A 15,635-nucleotide genomic window follows, 5' to 3' on the forward strand; every position below is an offset into this window, starting at 1 on the left:
AAATTGTGACTCATATCAGCTAGATCAAGTTTTGCATTTACTTAATGCAAAATCACCCATACATCTTGGCAGAACATTTGCAGTGTTGTCTGCTTGCTCTTTTAAAAGTAAATAGGGTAGAATAAAATTAGATATTACGGATTTATCATGATTCCTCCAGAAAGTGCTCTCATTTGGACAAGAGACAGGAAAGGAAAACAGAAAGCATGTGATACCAATATTATCCTGAGTTGTTTGCCATTGATTTTCTAGCATAAGTTAATAAAATAATTACGTTGATTTAAAAATAGATTAAATTAATATTCTTATATTGAATTTCTTTCAAAAAGCCATGTTAATATGCTTCCTTATTCTTTCTAGAAGCATTCTTAAGTAAAATTATTCTATAAAGAAACCCTTAAGAATTGTTAGGTAAGGTGTTTGAAAAAGTTGGTCCTCAAGAAGGGATCCAGATTGACTGTAGTAGAGGAATATGATCAGTTGGACTAGATGATCGTTGTAAGTCCCTCCCAACTGAAATATTATTCTATTCTATTCTATCCTATTCTATTCCAATCCTTCCCAGCAAAGGATGGCACCACCACGGTGCAATGGAAACATTGCTCTGCCTCAGTCGAAGCTGGGACGAAAGAATGTCTACAGCAGTGTTTTTCTTCCTTTGGCTTTAATCTCTTTTTAGACAATAAAGTAACATAGCACCTTTCTCTGAAAAGCTTTGAAAAGTATAAATACCCCCATGTTTCTACCAGAAAGTAGTGTATATTGTGAAGTGCATATTTCTGCGGGGCCTCCTGCCTGCTTTGAGAAAGTACGATCTGGGCCACTCACTCTGAAAGCAGGAAAGTTTGGTTCTACCTCTGTGCCTGCCAGAATCTTTGCTCTGTTAAGTGTGTTTAATCATTTCACCCTGTCTTGTTTTTCTCTACCATTTTCTATCCTGTCTAATTAGGATAACAAACTCTGCATTTGTCTCATATGTTTTGTAAAATGTCTGGCATAAAGGGCCACTTATTCCAAGTGACCCACTAAGTGCTGCAATAATACTGATGTATCCTGACGTGACAGTATTTCACCTTAATGTGACACAAGAAGCTGGTACTATATGGTGCACTTTAATTTAGCTGAGAGGAGAAACAAACTCAGGGTACAAAAGTGGGAATCTAAGGGGGAATAGCAGGGAATCGGATTTAGCAGTGGATGAAAAGAACAGGAAAATAAAATAAACTAAACTTCTGTTAAAACCAACTGGAGATTCCAGATCTGGAAAGCGCTACTTGCTTTGCTTGGCAACCATTTACACGCCCTTCTGTGGTATTTGCCCACACGTACAAGAATATTATACATCTGAGGGCGAGGAAAAGAACACCTCAGCCCAAGGGATGCATGCGCTCTAATCTCACCTTTTGTCTGCTGACAAACATGCATGCGTTTTTCACAACTTCTGTTAATGATCCATCTTTGCAGACTTTCTCTAGAGTAGGATTTAAGGGAGATGGTAGTTAGTTACTACGTATGAAGATTAACTTGGCTCGCTGCTTTTCCTATGAGCTACATCACTCTATTTAAATCATAAGATTCCCATTGCAGACTCTTCAGTTAGAACTAGGAATGCACCCCTGATTTCCAGCGGCAGAGACTGAATTCTGTCTTGGGAAAAAGCGGGTATTTTTCACTTCCCATTTGCAGCAGCGTCTCCAAGCACTGAACTACTGGGCTCGCAATACCAAGAATCCTGATAGTTTGTGTTCTACTTGTGTCTCACACAACCCGCAAAGGCACACTGTGTTTTCTTCTAAATAATGGGCCATATATGAAAGGTAACAGCCTGGTCCTCCTCCAAGCGTCCTGTTCAGCTAGATGGAATAAGTCCTGTCAGTGGCCGTAAAGCTATTTCCTGCAAGGACTGGTATGAAAAAGACTCCAAACAAACAAAAAAACGCTGAGCCATCTGAAAATAACAGCGCAATGTTCACCAGGTTCCTGAAATAGTCCAGAGTGAACTAGTATTTGCAGTTTGGCCCTGTCAGTTCAGTTTTTCTCTGCAGGATGAATTATCCAGGGCGCTGTGCCTCACTAATGCAGTTGTATTGATTTTGAGACCTTGCTAGCTTGGGTGTCCTTACGCAGTACAATGCTGTGTAGATGTATTCTCAGCGCTCGTTCTCAAGGGAGGCAATTAAGGTGTCACTGAGTCTTAATTGTCTCCATAGATGATATTTTCCTTAAAGCCCTCGCCCTTAGAAAAACAAAACAAAGTGTTTATTTCCAGCCCTCCACAAAGAAGTTTGCAGTACTGCATATGGAATCTACAATTATAACATCATTTATTTTAAAGAAGCAACTAGGAAGATAACGTCAATGATTTAGAGAAATTCATTCCCCCTGGGCTAAAGGAATCAGATCTGAACCACAACTCTCTAAACTGTTGGGTGGTGAACATATGTGGGAGAGAACAGAAGGGCCCCAGCCAGGGAGCTCTTCAGTGAAGGGCTCGAAGCCCACGCCTGTGCCAGAGAGCAGCGTGGAACAGATCTGTGCGTCAGGTAAGGTGCCGAGAAACCAACGTCAGCACTACGTGGGGGAGCAGTTACGTAGGGCCGGTTCTTGTCAGGTCCCAATACCTGGTAGCAGGCGGAGCTCACGAGTGTCGTTTTCAGGTTAAGTTCATCTGGGGGGAGGGGAAAAAAAAGTAGTCCTCAGAAGCCCCAAGTCGGCCCCGCAGCGTGAACCAGCCGGTAACGGGGGTGATGACCGGGCACTTGCCTCAGGGGAGCACTCCAACCCCACCGAAAGCCCACACGACAGCCCCCTGTGCTCCCCCACCCCGGCACCGCCGGGCGCCTTCCTCATCCGGACCCTTCCCAAAGGCGTTCCGCCGCCCGCTCCGCTCACCGGCCGCCTGCCCGCAGCCGCCTGCCCCTGCCCCTGCCCCTGCCCCTGCCCCTGCCCCTGCCCCTGCCCCGCTCCCGCTCCGCCAGCAGCGCCGGGGCCCCGCGGTCCTGGCTGCCGGCCGCCTCGCGCTGCGGCCGCCGCCTCACCCCCTCAGCCGCGCGGGCCCCCTCAGCCGCGCGGGCCCCCTCCGCCCCGCCCCGCCCAACGGCCGGCCTCGCGCCCCGCCCCGAGCGCCGCGGGGGAGGGGGCGGGGCCTCGGGCGAAGGCCCGGATGGAAGCGGCGCGGCGCGAGGCGGCGTGACACACCACCCCACCCCCCCCCTGCCCGGAAGTGCGGCGGCGGGAGCGGAGCCGTACGGGAGCCGCGAGGTGCCGAGCGCGGGGGAGGGGCGGCAGCGGGTCTCGGCGCGGGCAGCGATGCGGCTCCGCCACCGCCCGGCCTCGCCGCTTCCGCCTCCCGCCGGGCACCGGTGACCGCCACACCTTCCTCCGCCCCGGCAGTATGAGACCCGCCGCGCCCCCCAGCCAGCGCCGCGCTCCGGTACGTACAGCCCGGGGCGGGGGGGGGTGTGTGTGTGAGCGCTGCCCGCGGACGGGGCGTGCGTGTGTTGGGGGTGAGGAGGGGAGGCCTTTGTTGTGCTCCCCCCGGTGCCGGCGGGGCGGGGCAGGCCCGGTCCCCCTGCCCACGGCCTGCGGGGAGGCCGGCCGCAAGCGGCGGAGCTGCGGGCAAGGGCCGCTCCCGCTCGGCGCGTCGTCCTGGCTCTGGAGGAACCTCCTCGCTCGGGGAGCCGGCGCTGGCCCGGCCCGCACCGGAGAGGCTGGTGAGCGGTGTTGTTTCTACGTATGTAATCTATACCTCGGGCAGCACGCGCTTCGTAATGGGCTCGTGCAGGCCGCGGCACGAGTGGCTCCAGCTGCACGGCGGGGGGGTGGCAAAACACCCTGCGAGCCCCTCGGTGTGTCCGTGTGCTGCCCCTGCGCTTCTCAGCCCGGGCTGCCGGGTGACGGCTTGGTCGGGGAGCTCTCGTCTCCCAAGGGGGGGGGGGGGAGGGAGAAAAAAATAAATAAATTGGGGTTTTGGCTTCCTTCCTGGGGCCGTGGCAAACTTTCGGGGACGCTGTAGCAGCAAGTGAATAATGTTGAAAAGCTCATGCTTGATTCATCGGTGCGGCGTGCACCATTTTATACGTGGTCGGGAAGTGGAGTTGACTAACACTGGGTTTCACCTGATGATGTCATCTACTGAAATTCACTGGAGTCCGGTGAAATTTGCGTCATATTAAGGCTGTTTGAGTGCAGAAGTAGTTGAGGAGGAGCATAAAGAATGGAAAAAAAAACCAAAACAAAGAAAACATGAGCGCTGTTGATGAGTTCGCAATATTTTTTTAACTGCCGTATGCTAAAATCAACAACTTATTTTTAAAATGTAGCTTTGCTGTGCGAAGATATTCTTAACTTGCTTTCTAAAAGGGTGTTAAGAGTTATAAAAATAGTATTTGAACAAAAAGGATTGTTTCTAACCTCCTGCCAGGAAGAACAATCTGTGAGAGTCAAGCTGGGTCATTCCTTATTCTTATCAGTTCTGCAGAATGCATTATTTTGATAGATATCCCATATGGTTAGAGGAATTTGTACCACAGTGATGCTGAAGCTGAGCCATTTGTATGACTGCCAAGGCATTTTGTTTAGCTCTTTAACAAAAAAAGAAAAGGTTTTGGTCCTTTTTATGTTTCTACTAAAAACCTTATTATTTCTGGAAGTAAAAGTCCCTTTTTAGAGGGACCCTTAGCAGTCACTGTCGCTTCTGAAAGGATTTTACCTGGCTTCTCTATCTGGGCCTTCTGGGATGTGTGACGAGGACAAACGTAAATGTTTGTGAAGGATTTCCAGTGTGTGTCTACTGCATAGGATTTCCCCCCCCTCCCCCCATCTCTGTAAATGGATATTTGCTCAGGAAAAGGAAAATAATTTTTAAACAATATGCCTTTTGAATACAAAGCTGCAAACATGGCAGGGTTTGGTACATCACCAGAAACTACTTTTAACTCTCTTCTGGAAACCTGAGATTTTAAATATCCAGAAATATCCTTGGTGTTATATTGCCTTGAAACAGCTTTCTGCCAAACTCTTAACTTCGGTACTTTGCAGTCTGCTTTTAAACTGTCAGTGAAAATAAAGAATTACATTCTGAACTTGCATAGGCGTTGTGAGCTACTTGTTGCTATTAAAAACTTGGACAAATATAAAATGAATTTGAAAAGCCACCAGTTTTTTTCTGGCCTAATCACTGATTTCAGCTGTCAACCGCTTACAGTTCTTGGACGTTCAGCTGAAGTCACATATTACAAAACTACTTTTTAATCTGGTTTTTTTCCTGTACGTTGTGTTTATCTGTTAATTTTCATGCCTTTAGAAGCACCTAAACATAAATTTAAAGGAGAGATAGTGAAGGCAGTTGTCATTAACAGCATAAAGTGGAAAAGAAATCGCTGAGGACAGTAATAGGTAGTGTAGTTAAGACTTGCGTGTAGATCTCATCGACTTCTCTTTTTATTCATTCCTCCTTGGTTTTCTGTCCACATTTGTTGTTTTCCCACTCTGTCATATACAGCCTCTTCACATCTCTACCTTATCTGTTCACTTCTTTCCTCTTATGCCCTTGTAGGAATGATTGTAGTTAGAGATTTGTTTCCAGGTTCTGGGGTCTGCTCAGAAGTAGGCTTCTGCGTGTCTGGCAAAAGAAAACTATCTCATCCCTTTTCCACCCCCCCTTGATGACAAGTGGATGTTTGTGGTATTTTTTTCTGACAGTTTTTTTGTGACAGGCTCGTGTGCTCCTTATAGGCTTTTCTGTAAAAAAACCCCCAGAACTGTCTACAACATGCTGCCCGTTTTGCTTCCTGTGTGTTTGGCAAAACATGGCTAAGAGTAAGGAAATCTAAATGAGATTGTGATGCTCATTAAAAGCAGTAACCTGATACTGTACTGTTCTAATCATAAAATCCTGTGATCTTCAAAATACCATGCCCTGGATCAAAACATTAATGCTTTTGAAAAGTGTTGGTGTCATTCCCTTCCCACTTTTTTTAAGTCTTTCCTTACTATTTGTGTTAAAGCACTTTGTCTTCTTAAGAGTCACAGTTAGTGCTTCCTTAACCATCTCAATCAAATCAGCTAATTTACCACACAGGCAGCGAAACGATGTACTGCTGATGTATTAACTTGTGCGAATTGCATGGTTTCAGGAGTCTACAGGCATACTGAGGTTGGAGGGACACGCAGCCCTCTCCTGGCTCTCCAGAGGTCATCAGGCTGAGGAGGAAGAGCAGCTGGGTAGCCAGAAAGGCTCTGTGTTTTGTCCTGTGTGTCCTGGGACCTGCATTTTTAGGACAAAATAGAATGGCCTTGCCTCAGCGGCTGTCTGATGCCTGCTCCATCACGTCAGAGATGTCCTGTCCAAGAGGCTTTCATACCTTAGCTCTTGGTTCCCTTTCCTCCCTCTGCAAAATGTGTGCCTAGTCACGAGAGACTTCTTCCTCGCTTTGATTTCTTGAGTAACTTTCCAGTTTATGTCCTTATGGCTCTTTGTTTCTACTTCTTCTTGCCCCACCCATAGCAAAAGGACTCGTATTGGAATTGTCCCTCCAAATGGAAGTAGGAAATCTCTCCTTCAGCTTGTGCTGGGTACTTGGGGACAATTGTTGCAACTGTGTTAGGGGTGAAGGTATTTTCATTGGGGCAATTTAGTGTTGCAGTAGTTGTTACTGAGGTGAGATGGTCACTTGCCCTAGTTCAGTGGGTTTCTTAAGTAGTGTGTATACTATGTTATAGAGTGTGTATTGTTTTGCATAAGTGTTTCATTTGTGCGGTAATGTTTTAGCTGTTCAACTTGTGTGGTGGGGCTGAATTTTGACAAGGAGTGTATGTTCAGTATTGGAGTGAGCTTAAACAGAAAACCCCTCAACTTTCATAAGCCTATTTTACCAGAGTTTAATAGTTTTCTGGTGTGGTTTTTGGCAACCTGGTTTAAAATTATTCTTTGTCAGCTGTAAAGTTTTTTTTATGTTCTTTACAAGGAATCACTTTGCAAGCATGCATGTATGTATCTGTTAAGGTTCTTGTGATCAGTGTTTGCACATAGCATCTAGGAAATGTAGTGGAAAGTGAGATACTCTTTCAGCTGATTCAGAAACTCATTGCCATGGAATAATCTAGAGAGCTCACAAGTACAAATTCCCTGAATTAGACTATTTATCCTTGATTCTGCCTTGTTCTCCCAAAAGCCATTTATCATTTGAATTTTGTGAAAAATATTACACTTGCCATTTTTTGTTGGTTGTTTTTTTTTTTTTTCTTCTGTGGAAATCATCAAAAATAGGTGACACAAACCAAATGTAATGTGTTATTTCCGGAATTTGACAGTTACTTTAGTGGAGAAAGCTAGTTTCTTTTCCATGCTGCCTCTTCAGAGATTAAAGGTGGAATGGACTAAGTGATTTCAAAGTGGACTTCATATAAAGTTGAGTGGCAGGAGAATGGGGAGAAGAATTTCCGTGTTGAGTTCTCACCTCTGTACATGAACTTGTAACCTTTTTTTCTTAAGCCTTAGAAATGACTAATGCGCTCTCCCTCAATGTCGTTGCTATATGGAATGAAGCTGGTGGGTTTTGTGAGCGCTTGCAAGACGGTAATTTACTAATTGCGTGCCTGTGAAAGTGTTCTCGAGACAATTTTTTTTTTTTTTTTTTTAAATTAAACAAACTTCAGAGCTCACTTAGCTGATAAGCATTATTTGAAGCTCTGGTTTGATTGTACCCTTGCTGTAGGATTGCTTTAGAATAGGCAGCTGCTTAGCTTTTAATTAGTGGTACTTTATCAATTGAGTAGTGAACAGCCTGTGTCAGTTCTATCTGCCCTCGTTCGTGTGACATTTGCTCTTTGCACTATATTGTGACTTGACCTCTTAAGTAGTTCAAAGGTGAATTATCATTTGATGTGTGATTTAACTGGCTGCTTTATAGAAAGAAAAAGCATTTGGGTGCCAGGGAGAATGCTCTTGGCGTAGGCAGTGCAGCTACTCGTGGAGTAAATGTCTCCAGCAGTTGGGAAACTTCCAAAGTTCATGGGGTGGGAACCTCTTATTGTTGTACATGCCTGTGTTGTGCAGTGGAGAGGATCACTGGGTGAGACATGGGAGCCAAGCTTTCTCTCAACCTCCTTCCTGGTTGTTTCTTTAATGTTTATCCCCTCCCAAGAGCTCATTTACCAGTTGGTCAAGTCACTTGCAAAATCGATTCATAAGTAGAGTTACAAATGGAGATGAAGGCACTGGGGGGTGTGATGACTTGCACTTGATTTCTTTCAAATGACTTGTTTTCTTTGGTATTAAATGTTTGGAAAATAAATTAGGCTTGGGGGTCTCTAAAAGGGTTTGGGGTTAGTTGCATCAGCTGTTGCTTCCTGAACAACTGAAATTACGTGTAGGTGCAGAACTCATTCTGGCCTGAGGAATAGCTAGTAGAGCTTTCTCCTCTGGTGTCATACTTTCTAGTTCTCTATTCCATGTTGACTTTTTCTTTGGAAAACTACTTTTCCCAAAAGTTTTAATTTTCCTGGCTTTCTTTATTCATACTCAGTTTCTAATTGATGGATCTGTTTTCTCCATCAGCATGGCCTGTAGCTTGTGAAGGACAGCCATTTTCAATATACGGAGTTGCAGAAAAAATTGCTGGTTTAAGTTGAAGTCTAAGTAAAAGTAATTTTTTGCTTTGAGTGCTTAATGTATTAATCTAATGATTCGGATTAGTTAGCTAATAATTTCTTAAAATTCTTTAGGGGAGGTACTTATTTACTGTCTGCAGCATTTAACACAATAGGACTCTGAATTACTTAATCTGTAGACAACACCTCAGCAACAAAATGGCACTCTTTGGGTGGCAATTTTTCTTACATTTTAAAATGGATGGATTCCTTGTTAACTGAGTTTAATTTCAGACTCAGTTGTTTGCTTATAGTCGAAACTCTTGAAGATAAAATCAGAACTGTTTTGTAATGAATTTAGATAGCAAGTGCTTGATACAGTTTGCTTCAGCTTTTTGGATGGAGCAATATATAATTAAACTATTAAACTTTAACTCCTTTTTATGAGCATCGTATGTACCAGTGGTCACACTGATATTTACATATCAACTTGAATAACTGTTCTTGTAACAGGACAAAATACAGTCATTTCAACTGATATGTTGTGTCTGTGGTGTGTGTGAAGTTAATTGCAGCAATTATTTGCGTACATCTGGATTTGTACCTCTTTTTAGGTGTGTTTTCACCCATTTGGAAAGTTCTGCTTACAGTCTGTATGAACTCATTTAAAGACTTGAGTCATACCACTTCAGTTCTGGAAATGTTATACTAGAAACCAAATCGTCTGAAATCTCTTGCTGCTTTGGCTAGTTGTAGGTTAATATAATAAACTGCTGTACTCACTGTCAAAGTTGGTGCGATCGTACTCTTAGGTCTGGTACTGCATTTGGCATATGGTGGTTTCGGAGGAATAGAATATATGAAATCTAGTTTTGATAGTCTTTTTTTGATCTCCTTGCAGAATACGTCAAAGTAGATTGTGCTTATTACTTATGTGCATATAGCAAACTTTTAAAATTATAAATGGCAGCAGAAGAATATTTGTGTTGCAATGGGTGATACAGTTTACAAGAAACTGCAACTTCTTATGCTGACGTAGTTTGCATAAATACGTTTTTGCAAGTTTTGCAAAATACACTGGGCAGGTGGTTGATCTGAGGGGAAAAAAAAAACCCCACAGTAAATACATCTGGAAGACTTGAATTAATACTATTATATCCCATGAGAGGCTTCTGATTAGGGGAGTTCCTTTCTTATGGCAAAAGATGCCTTATCAATAATGCTTTCCTAAAGTGTGATGGTTTGCTTTAATTATAAAAAAAAAAAGAGTGGGGAGAGGAAAGCATGATATAAGGTGTGGGGGAAAAAGCTTACATAGGCAGTAGCCCACTCAGAACTTGTGTGTGGTAAACTGTATCCAGAGTTAGTTGCTATGATTTGTTGTATGAATAAGATTATCAAGCAAAATCAACCTTTATTCTGTAGTCAGTAGTTTGGAATATTGTTTTACAGGCCAGGCATCGTTTTTAATAATTTAAATACCAGTTGTGTTTGGAAATGTGCCATCCCTTCCAACAATTGTGAGACTCTGCTCACTGAGTGGTGAGAGGAAAAATATATGGCAGTCGCATCGTCAAATGTTAGTCTGGGTAACTAATAAATTATAGTGTCTAAGTCTTCAGAGGTTTTCGGTCACTTCTAAAGGTGGGCTCATCGCTTGGTGTTAGCTGACTTCTTGATTTCCTGATATTAAATTGCATTTTTTTCCTTCTGTTTTTCTTTTTTGTGAAAGCAATTTTCCGTGGCTGCACCACAGGCATTGCACTGCGCTACATTTAATGAGGCGGCCTCGTCAGGGTGATTCACAGCGGGGTTATGTCTCATGTGGACAGAAGCAAAAAGCAGCAGACTTGCGTCCGCTTTTGGTCTGCCTTGTTTGACAGCACCGAAGATGAAACTAAATGTATTTACTTGCCATTACCAGTGAGGGACTTTGCAGTAGTAGTTCACGGCACGGTGGTTTGTGGAGTATGTTGCCAGCAAGAGTCTCTTGAAGGCAGCTGAAGCAGTTTATAACAAGAGAGTTTGGTATGACAGAACTTACTGCCTTTTGTCAATCCTGTTGCTTTTGTCAAACTGAAATCTGCTTAACCGTGCCTGGATTAGCCAGGCCATTCTGACAGCCCTACACCAGCCTGTCTGCCTTACTGTTGTTTTTAAACTTTAGTAAAACAGTCTTACCTGTAGAGGAACAAACTGATGGCATAAGGAGACTGTGCAGGGAGGGGGGAACATGAACGAACATCCTGTTGAACAAGGTGTGAGTAAGATTTTACACATTCGCACCTTGGCAACCAGGGCTTTTTGAAAGACAGCATTTTTCCTATAGTTGTGAATATAGTCTTAGGCTTCAGTTCTAACCCTTAAAGAGTTTGCACGGGTTTTGTCAAGTGAGCAGATGATGCGTTGGCCTTTTTGGAGAAAGACCCCTAGCAGGGGAGCCTGTGGTGGAGTAAGGTGCGCCATGGCCTGCTCCCTTTCCCTCTCACTCTGGGTAAGCAGTCCAAGGTTGAAAATCAGAGCAGTGAATTCTGCAGTCTCAACTACTGGGGAAGCAGCGGGGTTGGGTCTTGCAGAGCAAGAGGTAGTTATTGCTGAGGAGTCTTTTCTTGTGAGGCATCAAATGGTTCTGTGGAAACTGAAAGCTATAGAAATCTTTTAATGCTCAAACTAATTTTAAAGAAATAACCTTTGTGAGGAAAAAATGTGAATACTGGTTTGTTTTTTTTTGGTTTTTTTTGTCTTGGGACTTACTCTTTCTAATCCATAATTTTAAAAGCTTATGGCTGCTGAGTTTGCTCAACGTACTGTCTAGAGAGATAAGAGATACTTTGAAATTTTTTTTCTGTCTTGAGCAAGTAAGACTGTGCTGTGAGTGGGCAAGGTCAGAGGAAACTGCAAAGGTTTGAATCACTTTTGTTGTGGAAAAATGTATCTTAAGCAGATTAAATGTTATTAAATCCAAAAGTATAAGCAAAACAACTAATATCTGGATGTTTTTGAAACAATAGAGTAGGAGAAATTGTGTACTTGTCTTTGAACTTCAGAAGCCAGTCTCTGTTGGACTCGATCCTTATGGGTCCCTTCTAACTCAAGACATTCTGTGAACTTTTAGGGTTTTCTTTTTTACCTCTGTGGGTGTAAACCACAGAGCTGTATCCAAGACGGAGATGCCAAGTTTTACTTTCGTGGTTTTCCTCAGGTCTTCATATCAGTACGCTTTCAGAGATTCCTACTTCATAGTCACCAAAGCCAGTGAATGTGCAGCTCTACCTCTTGACCTACTTGTCTTTTCTTGGATGTTGCCTAATCAACTGTTGTGGATGAAACTTAATCCCCAGTCTGTTGAAATTAGTTCAGTTGCAAGTCTGTTTGGGAGAACTAGCATCAAGTGCAGTTTGGTCCTTGGGCAGAACTGAGTTTTGGGGTTTGGAAATCACATGTAGTTTTGGGTGGTTTTTTTTCCTGTTTCCTAGCATATAAATATCAGTTATTCTTTTGCACAAAGTGTGATGATCTTTGTGACTGATTTGGTAAGAGGCATAAAGCAGGTCCGAGATGAGCTGTACCTCTTAAAATTTCCATGAAGGTGCACAAATTTGTCCACTCTTTACTATGACACGTAATAAGGCAATAAATGCATGATCAAAAACCTCTTCTGACAACATCTGCAGGTATGAACTTTTGGCTGCTGAAAGCAGTTACACCATGTCAGTGTGAACTTTCCAGGTGATAACGATCTGCAGAGGTTAATGAGGAGAACATTATGCTGCTGTTGCTCTGCAGGAAATGCATGCACCTGTCTCCAGAGAGTATAGTCCAGTGCTTTTCACAAATCTTGTGAATTTAAAAAGAAAATTTTTAAAAAACAAACCCAAACACCCTATGCTATATCTGCTGGAGAAAGGTATTTTTGTTACAATTGAATTCAATATTCTGTTGGCTAATAGGGATATTTCTTTCATGTGCAGAAATGAAAGTCAAGATTAACGTTTTCAATTTGGTGAACTCTTGATTGTGTGTAACTGAAGTATTTAGGGAAAAAATGTCTTCATTTAATATACTTTCACATGCCAATGATTTGTTTGAGTAAGAGTAATGGAGTGAAACTAAGGAAGGGAAAAGATCACTTTGGCTGTATACCAGGAAAAAAACCCCCAACAGCAATAGATTATTCGAATAGAATAGCTTCCCAAGAGGATTCATGGTGGAAATACTCATCTTTTGGGCCCCGTAAAACTAGACCGGGCAATGAAATTGAAATATGCTGTAAGAAATAATCTCACATTTCTTCTCCAGGGAAATGCATGGATGACTCCTGCAGGGAATGGTCTAGGTTATCTAATAAGGAGCGCAATGGTTTTCCTATATTAGAGAACAATAATGCAAGGCTAATGCTGAGGGATTTTTATTAATAAGCTTGGCTTATGTAAACTAGACAGTTACAGTTCAAGCTCTGCTGGGCACTAGCTTTTCTCTCAGCTGAGGTAAAATTCAACTTTATTTTTCAAAGGCTTAATATAAGAAAGAAAATTCAGAAAAGCCTGAAAACCACACGTACTCAGCTTTACAGTTTTTACAACTAATAGTACAGTCTTTCTAATTTTGAGCTGCTGACATCAATGTTATCAGTTACGGCTACACCACCATGCCCGTGGTGAGAAGTTGGGCGTTTCATGCATGCTGGATTTCGCCTTGCTGGGGTGGTTCTGCTGGAACCACCTTGAGGATGTGCTTTTAAATTCTGGAGTCTTAGTCACAGCTATTTTAAGATGTCTCTGACCCCAGCTGCCTGCCCTGTCTCTGCTGGAGTTTACTGTCCCTGGAGCAGGGCTGACGGGATGTATATGTAGTTTCTGAGCTGTCACGGTCCAGTCCAGGGTAGTATTTTTTTTTTTCTCACTGGAGAACTGTGGAGAGGGTTATGAATTGGCTCGTGGTGTGGGTGCTGAAGTGTGTGTGTTTTTCCTGGCTGGGTGGTAGCTTCCAGCAGAGCTCAGGGATGAGCAAGGGTGAGATCTTAAGCGTGAAGCATGTAGGAGCCGCCAGAGCTTAGGATTTAAGCCCCGAAACCAGTTTAGGTTTGTGTAGACTTGGTTGCTATTGTGTGGTTCCAGAGCAAACATATACTTAAATAAGCATTTTTTTAATATTCTAAAAAAAACCCAACCCCAAACATTTTTCCTTTTAAAACATTTTCCTGTTATAGACCTCTCACTTCTTCAGGAAGTGTTGTAGGATTTTCCTGTGTGTAGCCCAACTGCTATTCCCTTCTCCTTGCACTGAAAAGGAAATATTTTGTTAGGAGTACTACAAATAATGTAAAATGTAGTATATCCTCAACCTTAACGTAGTGAGGTGGATGTATATGGCTGCAATTGTTTAAGTATTAGCAATACTGTTCACTCAAATGTTGCAGTGATAGATAGGGATTAAATTCAATAAATACTAAACACTGCATGTAAATTTTCTAGGTATATCTTGAGTGTTTTCAGAGAAGCAAATGATCATACTGAAGAAATTGGAAAACTGCCTAAGCCTAATAGACCTTTCAAATGTCTGTTATTGTGTTGTATATCATCCAGCAGAAAATTTAGTTTAATAGTTAGCTATATGGAAAATACGCAGCAATTCTTTCAGAAAGATCAATTGTGAAGAGATGCAAATCCTGCTAATTAAGAAACAATCCTATCTTTTACAAAGTTCAGATTTTTTTTTCTACTGGTAACATCTTACGAAGTTTTGTAAGCATAATCTGCTTACAAGACAAACTCTTAAACAAAAAAAATGGTGAATTTCTCTCTTCAGCTGGATTTTTTTTTTTTTTGGAAGTCTCTGAGATTCAGCAAGAAAGATAGTGTCTGTTGTGTGGATTTGAGCAACATTCAAGCCAGTTTAATCTGCCTCAGGATAAGCATGGCCCGGGTGATGGGTGGTTGCTACACAAGTCCTTTGTGACCAAGGAGAGAGGGACATGGCTTTCTTGGCTCTGAAACAGCTTGGCCTTCATGAGTTGATGCTACCTAGAACTGCACAAGTGAACCGAAGCGTTGCTTCAGATGGAGGGGTGCAAAAGTAACTCAGTCTTGGGCCTTAAAATCTCTTTCACTTCAGACTTAACCATTTTGATCTGGTGGGTTTGTTTCCTCCATCTTTAGCTTCACAAATGTGTTCTCTCTCACCCAAGAACTGATAGGATAGTGAACCTTAAAGCAATTCAATATTTTTTTTCCCCCAAGAATTTACCTCCTCAGTAATTTAAAAAACAAAACTGGTTTCCTGAATAACAAGTACTGACAGATAGTATTATAAGTAATATAACGCATTAGTTATGATCACCAGTGAATAAAGTATTATATATAATTTAATGAGAGGAAATTAAATCAGTATCTCTGTAGCTAGAGTGTGTTTATTTTGAATGGGGTTTTGGAAACTGATTTTATTGAATGGAAGGCTTATTCACTTAAGATTTTTTAAAAACCCAAAGTTTTGGCTGCACAATTAGGCAAACTATAGTTGGTTTCTGAATGATGTATTTACTAGGATTAAAAAAGTTAGAGGAACAGGGTGTTATCAGAAGGTAATCTCTTTATTTCAGCCAGTGATGAAATATCAGTATTTCCAAAGGGGAGGGGGAAGTTAATTCGTAACAGCTTTGCATTTCTTGAAATGTCCAGCCCTGTTCAGGAAACGACTGTCACCGTTCAAATGGAATATGCAGTACGTGCACATGGGATTTATGGGCATGGACTTTTATTAGGCTTTCCTTGGAGACTCCTGAATGGTGTTAGCATCAGTCACTCTTAGTAAGTTACTCTAACTTCTATGTTAGCTGTTGAATGTTCAAAGTAGTTTGTTGGTTAGAGATGTTTGATGTTTCGGGCAGGAGGCTCCACAGCCTCTGTCTGGGGCTTTGGGGAGACTCTGCACCATCACTGTTCAGAACTGCACCGTCACGTTACTGTTAAATGTGGCTTTGTTACTGAGTTTCTGGGCAGGACTTGAGAAGAAGCCAGTGCCATGCCCGACTCACATTCAGTTAT

General features: G+C 42.5%; 1 protein-coding gene and 1 long non-coding RNA gene across 3 annotated transcripts in view; one reads left to right on the forward strand and one right to left on the reverse strand.

The window, feature by feature from the left end:
- LOC142602390 (uncharacterized) overlaps positions 1-2,914 on the reverse strand; it is a 115,241-nt gene extending 112,327 nt beyond the window's left edge. The window contains exons 1-2 of the long non-coding RNA XR_012836183.1: positions 2,622-2,914; positions 1,401-1,471 (exon numbers count right to left, since the gene is read on the reverse strand). This is a non-coding gene — a long non-coding RNA (uncharacterized LOC142602390). The remainder of the gene's footprint in view (positions 1-1,400; positions 1,472-2,621) is intronic.
- Positions 2,915-3,130: 216 nt separating this feature from the next.
- Positions 3,131-15,635, forward strand: part of SPOPL (speckle type BTB/POZ protein like) — a 37,843-nt gene continuing 25,338 nt past the window's right edge. Inside the window, exon 1 of one of the 2 annotated variants that reach the window (XM_075757242.1) lies at positions 3,131-3,433. The gene's annotated coding sequence lies outside the window, so the exon portion shown is untranslated. The remainder of the gene's footprint in view (positions 3,434-15,635) is intronic. The other variant, XM_075757241.1, reaches the window with a different exon arrangement.

This window comes from Balearica regulorum, chromosome 6 (genome assembly GCF_011004875.1).
Source record: "Balearica regulorum gibbericeps isolate bBalReg1 chromosome 6, bBalReg1.pri, whole genome shotgun sequence".
Taxonomy (NCBI): Eukaryota; Metazoa; Chordata; class Aves; order Gruiformes; family Gruidae; genus Balearica; species Balearica regulorum.